The sequence below is a fragment of the Stegodyphus dumicola genome, chromosome 8 (genome assembly GCF_044657685.1).
Source record: "Stegodyphus dumicola isolate Sdum_Otavi_A_Nest chromosome 8, ASM4465768v1".
In the NCBI taxonomy this organism is placed as follows: Eukaryota; Metazoa; Arthropoda; class Arachnida; order Araneae; family Eresidae; genus Stegodyphus; species Stegodyphus dumicola.
In genome coordinates, this window is record NC_140775.1 from 19,822,930 (window position 1) to 19,838,076 (window position 15,147).

At 37.2% G+C, this 15,147-nt stretch overlaps 1 protein-coding gene across 1 annotated transcript in view; it reads left to right on the forward strand.

Moving 5' to 3' along the window:
- The first annotated feature begins 716 nt into the window (after nucleotides 1-716).
- Nucleotides 717-15,147, forward strand: part of LOC118189325 (dynein regulatory complex subunit 5-like) — a 71,871-nt gene continuing 57,440 nt past the window's right edge. Inside the window, exon 1 of the mRNA XM_085822913.1 lies at nucleotides 717-1,350. The gene's annotated coding sequence lies outside the window, so the exon portion shown is untranslated. The remainder of the gene's footprint in view (nucleotides 1,351-15,147) is intronic.

The following is a 15,147-nucleotide window of genomic DNA, read 5'->3' on the forward strand; positions in this document are numbered from 1 at the left end:
AATTGTTATGGAAAATTCTTATGTATTTTTTGTTGTGTATAATTTTTGCGTATTATTTTACTGTGCATAATGTATTCTTAGTTTTTATATTATTTTTTGTGTTTAATGAATTTGTATTGAGCTTATTTTAAATTAATGTTTAATATTTAATTTTGTTAAACTTTACGGCAAAACTCCCTTAAGTTTGGCTGAATATGTGTTACAGTTAAAAGGGCGCGGTTGTATTTCCGTTTCTCACGCGTAGGCTTCTTTGGAGGTTAGAGGTCACTGTCCAGCTGCATTTTCCCCTTTTTTCGCGGGGTTGAAAACACGTGTTTTTCTCGTCCAGAGGAGAATAGTTCTAAGAGGCAGCGATATTTTGACAGAGTTATAGGTTGGAAACATTCTTCTGTTGCGTGGGAAAGAAAGGGTCTGTCTTCTTGTAGAAAGTTCTGAATTTCTGAGAATTTCAGTGGCGATTTATGACCTTTCTTTTAATTGGCGAAAGCGAGTCCTAGTTTTCATAAGATTGGCTAAATTTTTTAATTTTAGTGTTGTTTGAACCAATAGTGGTTTTGAGGCGTTTCTTGGAGAGTTAAACCGAGGTTTCTTAAGCCGTTGCACGGAAGGCAGGAGATCTTTTTTTTGGGACTTGAAAAAATAGCGATTTGTAGAGAAGACTTTGAAGAGGTTTTTTGGAGCCTTAGGGGTTTGCTACTTTGACGGCGGCCCTTACGGGGCCGGCCGCGGTCAGTGAGGTGCTGAGATGGTGCGGTGGAAAACGCGGCGGTTCTGCCGTGGTCGACCGCGGTATACAGTTAAGTTTTATCTCCGAGATTTCTGGGTACGGAGGGTGACGGCGGCAATTCTTGCGGCCTATTATTTTCAATTTCGTCGCTGAGATCTCTTTTTCCCATTTGTGGAACAGTCTGAACTGCTCGTTCGTGCTGGAGTATCTATTTTGCTTTAGAAAAGGTGGAAATATGGAAAGTCGTCATCGCCTGAGGTCTGCTTTGGTCTTTTGTCTCCAGTTTCGACCTCTTTCTCTTATCTTCAGTGGAACTTCGAAAACGGGAAGATGATTGAGTGAAAGTGCTGCTTAACGGAGGAATTTGAAAACTTTAAACTGGAACTATGAAAAGGCTCCGGTTCCGGAAAACAACGATGAAGATTTGGATGTTATTGTTTCGGGATTTGTAAAATTTAGATCGGGGCAGCTCCGTGAGTCAAATTGAAAACTATGAACTATGAAAAGGCTCCGGTTCCGGAAAACAACGATGAAGATTTAGTAGTTATTGTTTCGGTGTTTTGAAATTGGATCAATGGATTTGGGCAGCTCCCTGATTCTCTCAAAGGTGGTACGCCGATTTCGTGAGTGACTTTTTATTTTGATACATAATCTTTTTAAATTTGGAAATGTTTAACACTAAAGCAAGAGTTGACATGTTAAGTAGATAAAAATTGAATATTTTTAGCAATTTCTAGCTGAGAAAGTAATTTTTTATTTAATGTTTAATAGTCAGAAGTCAATTGAACTAATTGGAGGAAGTTAATCTTTGTTTTTATGTTTAAGTGCTATGTTCAATATGTTTTATTCTAAATTAGTTTTTTTAAATGAGTTTAATGTTCTTGAGTTCCTGCTTAAAATGATTAAGAACTGTGACGTGTTTCCCTATGATTTTTGAGTTAATGAAATAATGTTTAAATTGAGATTGTTATGAAAAGAAAAAAAAAACTATGAGGACTTAAAAAGATTTTGTAGGGGTAGTCTGGCCAGCTATCTTAAGTTATAATGTGTGGGAATTTTCAATAAATGTGTTTATTATCTTTAATATTGTATGTTTTTTTTTTTTTGTGTGTGTATTAATTGTGGTCTACTGTAGGTCACCCATGTGATCCTAACGGAAACGTGGTTTTTCAACCGAACCTGGGTAATTATATTGCGGTAGTAGAAAAAAAAATTTAATTTTAGTGTCGGTGACTATACGATCGGTTTGCTGAATTTATTTTGATTTATTGAGTAGACTTCTTAATTGGGAGATTGTATCTTTCCCCGATGTTTTGAAGAGTTCTGTGTGATATTTGAAATGTTCAAGGTTTAAGCTTATCTCTAGATTTAAGATTGAAATTTATGTGTTTTCAGGTTGGAGATATAAATTAGTTTTCATTTAGTGAGAGATAGCCTGTTAAAGATATTAAATTATTTTTTTTCCTACGTAACAAATGGGGTGCCGCGACAAAAAAAACAAAACAAACTACTAAACTTTGTACTTACATAATCAAAACTTTTATATCTGAAAGACATCAAGAAAGATATCCTCCCTGGTGTTTTGGTAGAATCAGGATTAATTATGCACATCCACAACAAAATCTTTAACAGGCTATCTCTCACTAAATGAAAACTAATTTATATTTCCAACCTGAAAACACATAAATTTCAATCTTAAATCTAGAGATAAGCTTAAACCTTGAACATTTCAAATATCACACAGAACTCTTCAAAACACCGGGGAAAGATACAATCTCCCAATTAAGAAGTCTACTCAATAAATCAAAATAAATTCAGCAAACCGATCGTATAGTCACCGACACTAAAATTAAATTTTTTTTTCTACTACCGCAATATAATTACCCAGGTTCGGTTGAAAAACCATGTTTCCGTTAGGATCACATGGGTGACCTACAGTAGACCACAATTAATACACACAAAAAAAACATACAATATTAAAGATAATAAACACATTTATTGAAAATTCCCACACATTATAACTTAAGATAGCTGGCCAGACTACCCCTACAAAATCATTTTAAGTCCTCATAGTTTTTTTTCTTTTCATAACAATCTCAATTTAAACATTATTTCATTAACTCAAAAATCATAGGGAAACACGTCACAGTTCTTAATCATTTTAAGCAGGAACTCAAGAACATTAAACTCATTTAAAAAAACTAATTTAGAATAAAACATATTGAACATAGCACTTAAACATAAAAACAAAGATTCACTTCCTCCAATTAGTTCAATTGACTTCTGACTATTAAACATTAAATAAAAAATTACTTTCTCAGCTAGAAATTGCTAAAAATATTCAATTTTTATCTACTTAACATGTCAACTCTTGCTTTAGTATTAAACATTTCCAAATTTAAAAAGATTATGTATCAAAATAAAAAGTCACTCACGAAATCGGCGTACCACCTTTGAGAGAATCAGGGAGCTGCCCAAATCCATTGATCCAATTTCAAAACACCGAAACAATAACTACTAAATCTTCATCGTTGTTTTCCGGAACCGGAGCCTTTTCATAGTTCCAGTTTAAAGTTTTCAAATTCCTCCGTTAAGCAGCACTTTCACTCAATCATCTTCCCGTTTTCGAAGTTCCACTGAAGATAAGAGAAAGAGGTCGAAACTGGAGACAAAAGACCAAAGCAGACCTCAGGCGATGACGACTTTCCATATTTCCACCTTTTCTAAAAGTTTAAAAGTTTTCTAAAGCAAGATAGATACTCCAGCACGAACGAGCAGTTCAGACTGTTCCACAAATGGGAAAAAGAGATCTCAGGGACGAAATTGAAAATAATAGGCCGCAAGAATTGCCGCCGTCACCCTCCGTACCCAGAAATCTCGGAGATAAAACTTAACTGTATACCGCGGTCGACCACGGCAGAACCGCCGCGTTTTCCACCGCACCATCTCAGCACCTCACTGACCGTCAAAGTAGCAAACCCCTAAGGCTCCAAAAAAACCTCTTCAAAGTCTTCTCTACAAATCGCTATTTTTTCAAGTCCCAAAAAAAAGATCTCCTGCCTTCCGTGCAACGGCTTAAGAAACCTCGGTTTAACTCTCCAAGAAACGTCTCAAAACCACTATTGGTTCAAACAACACTAAAATTAAAAAATTTAGCCAATCTTATGAAAACTAGGACTCCCTTTCGCCAATTAAAAGAAAGGTCATAAATCGCCACTGAAATTCTCAGAAATTCAGAACTTTCTACAAGAAGACAGACCCTTTCTTTCCCACGCAACAGAAGAATGTTTCCAACCTATAACTCTGTCAAAATATCGCTGCCCCTTAGAACTATTCTCCTCTGGACGAGAAAAACACGTGTTTTTTTCAACCCCCGCGAAAAAAGGGGAAAATGCAGCTGGACAGTGACCTCTAACCTCCAAAGAAGCCTACGCGTGAGAAACGGAAATACAACCGCGCCCTTTTAACTGTAACACATATTCAGCCAAACTTAAGGGAGTTTTGCCGTAAAGTTTAACAAAATTAAATATTAAACATTAATTTAAAATAAGCTCAATACAAATTCATTAAACACAAAAAATAATATAAAAACTAAGAATACATTATGCACAGTAAAACAATACGCAAAAATTATACACAACAAAAAATACATAAGAATTTTCCATAACAACTTGAAGCTCATAAAACTGCTACGAACGAGGTTTATTCGCCATTTCACTTATGTTTTGCAGTTAGGTGAAACGACTGATAAGGCTGTGGAACAAAAGAATTTTCATCTGAAGGATCTAGGTCTTCTAAAATTAGAAAAAGTAAAAAGAGCCGAAAAATCGATGTTACTTATTTTCGTGCTCTAGAAGAAAAAAAAAAGTGAAAATATTTTCTGACAATCTGTACAGAAGTCATTAGATATGTTTTGCAAATTATATTGAATAAATAGTGTTACATACGTGAAATTTAGATGTCGTTATGGTATGTGGTATTTAATTAGCTCAAACGTTTTTGTAAATGTTTATATTACATACATGTAATATTTTTATATTTACAGATATTATAAAATTAAAGTTTGCTTACTTAAATAAATTTATATTATCTCAAATTGGTATATCAAATCATTCTTCCCGATAGCATAATAAAAGTATTTTAGGACTTTTAGGTTTTATGCGATTGATTAAGAATCAAGATTAGACAAAATTTCACTTCGACTAACTTTTGTGTCTTGCAAAACTTTCAGCAGTAAACAAGAAATTTGATATGAATTCCTCATCTTCAGAAAACGAAAATTTTGTAGCTTGTAAAATATTCTGCCAAAATATTCTTCAGAAAAATGTCCTACCAGAGTTATTTTTGAAGAATCTATACTGTTAAAATCTGTGCTGTCTGTTTGTCTATTTGTCTGCGGCATTATCTCCTTCGGAACTGTTTGGAGAGAGATACCCCCTGATTCCAAAAATACGTGGGAAGCCTATTCGACCATTCTCATCTTATTGTAACTTTAATCAGATGAGATATTAATTAAAAACTCAGAAAACGCTAATGTTCGCCCCCATTTTTCGGAGTAGCAACAGTCTCACACGTTGGAGATAAAAATAATAAAGCCAAGCATTTAATATATAACTCCGGATTCCAAACATTCTTTTATTCTTAATTCTTTTATTGTTATTGAAAAAATGCTGTTATATTATATTAAATTTAAATAACAAAGTCATACTTACTAACCGCCCACCAGCGGCCGAGCGGTAAAGTCGCTGAACACTGGTAGTTCGGTCCGAGGTTCGAATCCCGCGAACGGGCTGGCTGCATGGGCGTTTTCGTGGTTTTCCCCATGTGTAACGTGTATACGAGCCAGTTTCCCTTAGAAAGTCCTCCACGAAGGCATCCCTCCTCTTAGGCAGATAGCCCTCGGGGCTTTGCCATAATCACACACACACACACACATACTTACTAACCTGAAGTGTCAAAAGCTTTTGTTTCCTGGTTTGGCAATAAAAACAATTTTTACAAATTGATTATTGCTTGGAAAGAATGAACTGATTTCATTCATATGAAAATTTGTTTATGCATTTGCTTTTCAGAGGAAAAAAAAAGAGACAGTTCTGCACCAAAAACATAGACAGTTCTAAATCCGTTCGACTGGGCCGATTGACGAAATTTAACTTGAGTTTTTCATGTCTCGAGAGCGCGACTTAGGATATGTATTAGATATATATATAGCACTGTTTTAATATAGGTATTTTGACACAAAACCGGAATTTTTTTGAAACGACATGTCAATTTTTTTAAATATTTCGATTCTACGACTCAAATTATGCCAAGCTGCCAAGATTTGTAAAAATCGCACGAGTACTTTTCTTGTAAGAACTAACTAGTTCTCAAAATTTTAGCTCCTCAATGTAAAATGAATTTGATATATATTTGTAATTATCTCTTTATTGAATTAAACTTACTTGATTCCTTCTTCAATAATTCGAAATTTAGGCTTAATCTAAATATAATTCGCGCATTTTTACTTCCTTCTACGAAGTAAAGGGGAAGTATTGTAATCGCGAAAAGTTTCAGGCAGCATATTTCAAGGAAGATATCCATTTTAAATGCTATTCAATACAATTTAACGATGTTTTCGCATGACATCTGTACGTAAAGACCGAATAAAAGACAGTTTTCCTAAAAAAAAAATTACAAAACTGCTTTGAATTCTAAAGAGACTTTTTCGTGGGTCTGTACGTATGTATGTATCTCGCATTACTCAAAAACGAGTAGCCTCAGAACGGTGAAATTTTGTATATAGGACTGCTATAAAATGTAGATGTGCACCTAGTATTTTGGTTTCAATTGGCTTCACCCAAACGTGTATAAATATCTTTATATATATATCCACTCTCTTACCCGGCTCAGTAATCTCAGCTTCTTTACTCTTATATGTTTGGAAATTGCGTATTTTTTGCTTTAAAAATGATTGAATTATGTTGTTAATATCTTCCGGTTAAGGTAAGGTTTTTATACCTTTAGGAAATCTGCAAGCAATATGTGTAGAATTATCAACAATTTAAAAGCTGTTTAGGTGCGGTTAAGGTTAATGTTCAAATAACATGGCGGACATGTTTGTTTACAATTGAAACAACAGAATAGTATATTTGTTGCCAATCTAGAGAGACTAAGCTTCGCAACAACAAAGATAACACGTTCATTTATTATTGTGAAATAAAGCATGCTTAATCCTTTCCGGAATTTTTTCGAGGAAATAAGTGTTTAAGATTTAATTCTGTAATTTTTAACATAGATATTTTGAGTTTTTATGTATTTTTGCCTTGTCGCGAATTGAGAACTGAATTAATTGAATGAGAAATACTGAATCGTCTGTGAAAAGTTTCTTTTTTGTTTTGTTTGCTTAATTTCTTTTATACATCGTTCTAGCTTTATTATAGCATTTGAATCGAACATGGGGCAACGATTAGATAATTCTTTAAATGATATAAATTTTGTGCATTCTGAGTTATAATATAAACGAAATATAATACTGTCAAGTGAACTACGCGCCAGAGTGTCGCAATGGCAAACAAATAAAGTGAATTTTAAAGAGTGAATTTATTCTATTGTGGTTTATGCGCTATCAATGAAGTAGATTTAATTCAATCCAATAAGTTTAAATGAAATGCAAGAAATAATGCGTATAATTTAATATTCCGTACAAGGAAGTCATGTGGTGTAAACATCTGATTTTTTTATTATTTATTTCTAAAACTTATACTTTAAAATATTTTTATAGACATTAAAGTTTTTTATTCAATATTTCCTAAGATATATGTAAATTTACATTTTGGCGCGTTTTGAAATTTGGCGTATTAAATATAAGCGATAATAATGAAAGAGCGGTTTACCCACTTTGTTAAAACTGTTAGGAAGAATGAACGATGGACCTTTCTTTCTCTCGTGCATCAATGAAAATAAAGGAAAGTAAATAGGTTACTATAAATTAAGAATTCCGCCAAGTAAATTATTCTTTGCGCAAACTGAAAAAATTACGCAATATAAACTTTAAAATTTTTCCATACAATTCTCACCAAAAATTACAAAATTTAATATCTAGTCGCAATTTGAGTCGTAGAATCGGAATATGGAAAAACGTTTATATGTTATTTCAGGAAACTCCGATTTTGTGTCAAAATACCTATGTTAGAATATATAAGTCCTAAGTCGCGCTTTTGAGACATGAAAAGCGCAATTTGAATTTCATCATTCAATCCAGTAGAACGGGAGATACAGAACTGTCCCATTTTTTTTGGGGGGGGGGTTTGCTGTGTATGCTTACAAATTTTGCTTTGGCTGCAACCCGCTAGTGTTATTTAAATAAGGTCCCTATCTCGGAATAAATACAGTTTTTTCTTAAATAAAACTCATGTTGGTCGAAGAGTGAATTTTATCTCATTTTTAAAACGGCAATTTTTTTTCTGTTAACTCTCCTAAAAATTATGCACATTCTGTTTCCAACAATTATATGTTTGAGAATTTGTATCATAAATGCAAGTTGAGCAACTGATGCCAGCGGCATCATTACGGAAAGAACTTACAGGAATGTGAATATTAACAAAAGAATTTTCAAACCATATATATTTTTCTCTTAATAACCAATCGGAAAACGCGAATGAAGATTGTTACACTCTTAAACCACATATATAAAGATTTCAACTTCTTCATTCATTATTTATAATTCCATGTTTTCAAATTATCAAAACATCAATACATGCAACGATCTAAACAACGTCGTGGGACTTCTTAGTGGAGATTTCAGTTTTAATTGAGAAAAATCAATAAAAGTTTTCCGAAAATATAACGAGGAAAAGTAAATTTGCAAATTCCCCAATTACAACTGATAAAAGTTATCGATGTAAAAGAAACTTTTGAGGTATACTTTGAAATTTAAACGAACTCTGTCACTTTTTGGATATATACGTCTTGTTTCATTTCGAAGTTATTAATATTGTTGCGTGCGTACGGGTTCGTTATGAAATGAATGCACAAGTCCGATAAAAAAGGAACAAAAATTTATTATTATCACAACAAAAATGCTTAAATTTTCTCAAATTATCATGCAGTATTACAATATCTCACAATAGTTATCTTTTAACTACTCAAATGTCCAATAGAACTTAATTCAAAACAGCTAAAGAACGCTAATCTGCGAATTCGCTATAAACGACAAGAGCAGTTTTCTAAACAACAACAAACTAAGCAACTACAACAAACTGAGATGTTTTCCTCCTTTTATAAGATTTTAAAATCACGCGCTAGAATTTTCCAGTACTTTCTCGAAATCAAAAAGAGATATTTATTTATTTAATGCACGCGCTCTTGTATTTTCAATTTTCCGGCTTAGCTTTCTTTTAATATTCGTCACGCGCTGAACTGCGCGAGAAATAAAACCATTTAATTTATAATTGAACTAACATTAGCTTTTTAAATACCAAATTCGTAACACTGCCCCCTTCCCAAGGACTGCACGTCCCGGGCAGTACAATCCCTGGACAGGAAGCTAAACTTACAACTGTGGCATAAATGCAACTGAGGCATAAACATTACATTACAATATCAAACAACATGAACAATAAATGCAATACATAAAACAAATCAAATGCTATCAAAATCAAATACTAAATGCAAATCAAATACTAAATACAAATCAAATACTAAATACAAATCAAATCAAATACAAATTTAAAAACAAAATGGACCATGGTCTTATACTATTTACAATTATTTACATTATGTACTCTGGCCATAGTAATGAGCTAACTGTCGTAATGAACGACTTTAGGTTTAGAGTTCGAAGACTTACGGATCCGAACCACGACGTCATTCAGCCTGTTTAGGACCGTGTACGGACCATCCCAAGGTGACTGCTATTTCGGACAAAGTCCTTTCCGTAGAGTCGGATTCCACAACCACACCTTGTCTCCTTCATCTTCTCTTCTTCATCTTCTCCGTCGCCAAGTTGACTCGCTCTCGTGCAAAGTTGTGTATCACTTCAAACCGGGCCTGGAGATCTTGAATATATTCCTCAGACGATGAAGGAGCATCTGGAGGGCGGCCAAACAATAGATCACAAGGCAGACGAAGGTCACGACCGAAGAGCATCTGTGATGGAGAAAAGCCGGTAGTCTCGTGGACAGCACTGCGGTAAGCCAGTAAAAAGAGTGGTAATTTCTTGTCCCAGTCCTGTTGGTTTCTGGAAACCACTAATGAGAGGTTATTAAGGATGGTTCGATTGAACCTCTCTACCATGCCATCCGACTGGGGATGCAATGGCGTCGTTTGAGTTTTGTCAATGCCGAGTAGTTTGCATAGTTCTTTGATTACTGCCGAGGCAAAATTCCTTCCCTGATCGGAATATAACTGAAGAGGCACTCCAAACCTGGAAATCCAGTGCTGTATCATTACCTCAGCTACTGTGACAGCCTCTTGATCAGGAATAGGATAATCTTCAGGCCACTTGGTGAAGTAATCAATGACAACGAGTAGGTATTTGTTGCCATCAGCAGTTTGTGCCAGAGGTCCCAGGATATCAAAGGCGATACGTTCAAACGTCGCACCTACGTTGTAACGTTGCAGCTTGCCTCGGCTGCGTTTCTTCGGTCCTTTCCGACCTGCACAGGCATGGCAGGATCGGCACCACTTTTGCTCTTCATGCTTCGCATTATTCCAGTAAAAGCGCTCACGAACTCTCTGTAAGGTCTTCATTATTCCAAAGTGACCTCCCGTAGGGCTGTTATGTAGTTCTTTAAGGACATCAGGAATGCGGGATCTTGGATGTATCAGCTGCCATCGGAACGTCTTCCCATCATCCGATTCGAATTTGCGGTATAAGTCGCCGTTTCGAATGTGAAGTGAATCCCAGAGTGCCCAATACTGTTTGGTTGCTGGTTGATGACTCCATTAAATCAATTATGGGTTTAATGTCGCGGTCTTCCAGCTGGTCTTTCCTGACTTCATCATCACTCCATCGCTCTCGATCAGCCGAAGTTGATGTTGTAATTTGTCTTGCGACCGGAGTCAGCAGCTCGTATTTCGCTTCCACCCAGGAACAATATCGGCAGCTTTCTTGGCAAAGTCTTCTAGACAAGGCGTTTGCATTTCCGTGTGATGATCCCTTACGATGACGGATAGTGATGTCATATTCTTGGAGTCTCTGTATCCACCTGGCTATTTGACCCTCAGGATTCTTGAAATTTAAAAGCAAGGTCAATGATGCATGATCGGTGCGGAGCAGGAATTTTCTGCCGTATAGATAGTGATGGAACTGTTCTACAGCTTTAACTATGGCGAGCAACTCTTTCCTGGTGACACAATAATTCCTCTCCGGTTTAGACAGGCACTTGCTCCAATACGCCACTACACGTTCTTGGCCGTCTATTTCTTGGGACAAAACAGCACCGACACTTTCATTGCTTGCATCGGTGTCGAGAATAAATGGTCGGTCGAGCTGAGGATGCGTCAGGATTGGAGCAGATGTTATAGGCCTCCTTTAAGTTGTTAAATGCATCCTCGCATTCTTTTGTCCACAAGAACTTTTGGTTGCTCTCTGTCAGCTTGTGAAGGGGTCTTGCAATGGAAGAAAAGTCCTTCACGAATCTCCTTTAGTAGGTGCAAAGCCCTAGGAAGCTTCTCAGCTGATGGACATTTTCGGGACGTTTCGAGGATTTAACCGCTGATACCTTTTCAGGATCCGTGCGCACACCTTCTGCAGAGATGACATGTCCCAGGTAAGTCACTTCCTTTCGGAAGAATTTGCATTTAGCGGGACTCAGCTTCAGATTGGCTTCTTTCAGTTTCTGAAGCACCTTCCTAAGATTTTCTAAATGTTCTTCAAAACTCTTTCCGACGATGATGATGTCATCCAGGTATATCAGGCAGGCTTCGTAGGAAAGGCCTTTCAAAACAGTCTCCATAAGACGTTCGAATGTTGCCGGCGCATTACACAGTCCAAACGGCATCACCTTGAATTTCCAAAGCCCTTGTCCCGTAGTAAATGCCGTCTTTTCTCGGTCTTCAGGCTGTATTTCTACCTGCCAATACCCACTCTTTAAATCAAATGGTGAGAACCACTTGCTTCCAGAAAGAGTGTCTAGAATGTCGTCAGTTCTAGGAAGAGGGTAACTGTCTTTCCTCGTAAGCTCATTCAACCGGCGATAGTCGACGCAAAATCTTGTTGAGCCGTCTTTCTTTCTGACTAGGACGATAGGAGATGCCCATGGACTTACTGAAGGCTCGATGACATCGCCTTCTTCCATATCTTTTAACAGTGTTCGCACCTCTTCCTGTTTAGCAAACGGTAGACGTCTTGGATGTTGCTTGATCGGGGAATGATCGCCGGTATCTATTCTATGTTGTGTCAAACTAGTTCGACCCACGTCAGAAGACGAGCGGGAGAAAACAACTTGAAGATCTTTAATGACGCGATTGGCAGCATTCCTCTCTTTATCGTTTAATTGCGCATTCTGCAATAACTCCGCTGTAATGCTCACTGACGACACGGATTCTTGGATGTTACTCTTTCTTTCAACGGTGGTTACTGGAGTACATGCTGCAACCACTTCACCTTTCTTAATAATTTTCCCCTTCTCAGTTACATTGGCGACTCTCACCGGGATAACCATTCTGGATAGGTCGACGAGTGTTGAGGCTACTAGTACTCCTTTTGGGCAGACAGTTATTGGGATATTCTATGATGCCGTAATGGAAATTTCTGTTTTCGTCTATGGATCCAGGAAGTAAAATTTCTGTTCTTGCCGGTATTGTGCTATTGTCTTGTGCTATGATTTTATGGACAGATTTAACTTCTTCATCATTAACTCCAAATAACGCTGTGTCCTCAGATGTAGAATGCAATTCGTTATTTTTAAAGTCCAAGGAAAAATTGTATTTCCTTAGAAAGTCCAATCCGAGTATGCAAGAATCAGTGATCTCTGCTACATATGCCGTGTGATGGTAAGCGACATTTCCAAACGTGATTTTAACATTTACTTTTCCGTCGATGTCGATCTTCTCACCGGACACAGTCTGTAGGGTAACGCAGGGCGGCGTCCAGATAAGTTTGCTTCCCAGTTGTTGAGCCAAATCTTTTCGGATGATGGTAACGTTGGCTCCTGTATCTATCGTCATATTGCAGGGAACTCTATTAATATATCCTATTATGAAAAGTCCATTACTGCCGCCTCTCACTGCAGAAATCTGAAACGCTTTAAGCTGGGGCTTTTCATTATCTGGCAACCTCCGCCCCGCGAGATGGCCACTAATTAGTTTCCCTGCTGTTTGTTAGGAGCGGTCTTAACATCCGTACCCTGCGGTATTCTTCAGTTTCGTCGTATGTGTCCTTCAGCACCGCAGTTCCAGCACTTCACAGTCGGTTTCTTGTCACCAATATTCCGTCTCAAGGCGTTCAGTTGTCTAGTTAAATCGTCTAGACGGGCAGTGACTTGATCCCCTGGCTCCTGGACTTGAGCAGCTCTGACTGGATGGCGGTCTCGACGGGTGGCTTGCTGGGCTGCCTCGAATTTCCTAGCGTACACTCAAGCGCTTTTCAGATCTTTAACATCCGCCATTCGCAGTGCTTTCTGTATTTCAGGGTTTGGGATGTCATCGATGAAATATTGCAGGGACAGGATTTCGCTTGTTTCTGTCGGGCACTCCGAAAAGGCGTGATGTGACAGCCTTTCAACATCCGTGGCGAGCTCCTGAAGTGTTCCGGTGAGCTTCTGTTGACGGGATTTTAATTGGAGCCTGCTGTAGTCTTTTAAACATTTCTCGCCGAAGCGCAGCTCCAAAGCGCCGGATAGAGCTTCGAAATCTAGCCTTTGATTTTCGGGAAGCGTCTGCAGGATATCCGCTGCGTCTGCTCTCAGAGAAGCGGCGAGATGACAGGCCTTAGCTTGGGAATCCCATCCATTCGCATCCTCCACGATAGAAAACTGGGTCTTATACACTTGCCAGGATGTCTTCCCATCATATGTGGATAGCTTCAGAGATGGACGAGCAGGCATCGGTAAGAATTTAAAATCATCACTCTTGCTCCCAGCCGTCGCTACGAATTTCTTTAAAGTTTCCAGTTCTTTGGCAACAGCAGAAACCCGGTCATGAATTTGTTGTTTGATTTGTTTCTGAACGGAACAAACTCTTCCTTCTATTTCTTCTTTAACAGAAGAAACATTTTCCTCAATTTGTCCCACTTTATTCTCAACCACATCTATTCTGCCTTCCATAGCATCGAATTTGGTTTCTATTATGCAGGCAATTTCTCTTTTCATTTCGCACTGACTTTCTTCAATCTTGACTTGTACAGCTTTTATTTCTTCTTTAACAGATTCCTTAACAACTTTTATTTCGTCTTTAAAAGTTAATTGACCAGTTTGAATAGCCTTCATCTTTTCCTTAACGGATTCTTGGCCCAATTTCATTTGTTCCTGTGCCGTTTTCATTTCTTCCTTACTGGATTTCTGGCCCAATTTCATTTCTTCCTGTCCCGCTTCAATCTTTTCCTGTACGGATTTTTGACTAGCATCCATTTTCTCTTTAATTTCTTCTTTAAAAGATGATTGGCCAGCTTCCATCTTTTCTTGGAACGCAGCAAAAGCAGTAATGAGCTGTCTCAATTGTTCTTCCATCCCTCTTGTTATTGGCATTCAAATCCCACTTCTGACACAAAAACTTGTTGCTTGCGTACGGGTTCGTTATGAAATGAATGCACAAGTCCGATGAAAAAGGAACAAAAATTTATTATTATCACAACAAAAATGCTTAAATTTTCTCAAATTATTATGCAGTATTACAATATCTCACAATAGTTATCTTTTAACTACTCAAATGTCCAATAGAACTTAATTCAAAACAGCTAAAGAACGCTAATCCGCGAATTCGCTATAATCGACAAGAGCAGTTTTCTAAACAGCAACAAAGTAAGCAACTACAACAAACTGAGATGTTTTCCTCCTTTTATAAGATTTTAAAATCACGCGCTAGAATTTTCCAGTACTTTCTCGAAATCAAAAAGAGATATTTATTTATTTAATGCACGCGCTCTTGTATTTTCAATTTTCCGGCTTAGCTTTCTTTTAATATTCGTCACGCGCTGCACTGCGCGAGAAATAAAACCATTTAATTTATAATTGAACTAACATTAGCTTTTTAAATACCAAATTCGTAACAATATTATTTTAATCTAACATTTTTAAAATGAATGTTTTTTAAAAATGTGTGTGGGTGTGTGTGTTATTATGGCAAAGCCTCGAGGGCTATCTGCCTAAGGGGAGGGATGTCTTCAGGGAGGACTTTCTAAGGGGAACTGGCTCGTATACACGTCACATATGGGGAAAGCCACGAAAACGCCCATTCGAACCTCGGACCGAACTAGCAGTGTTCAGCGACTTTACCGC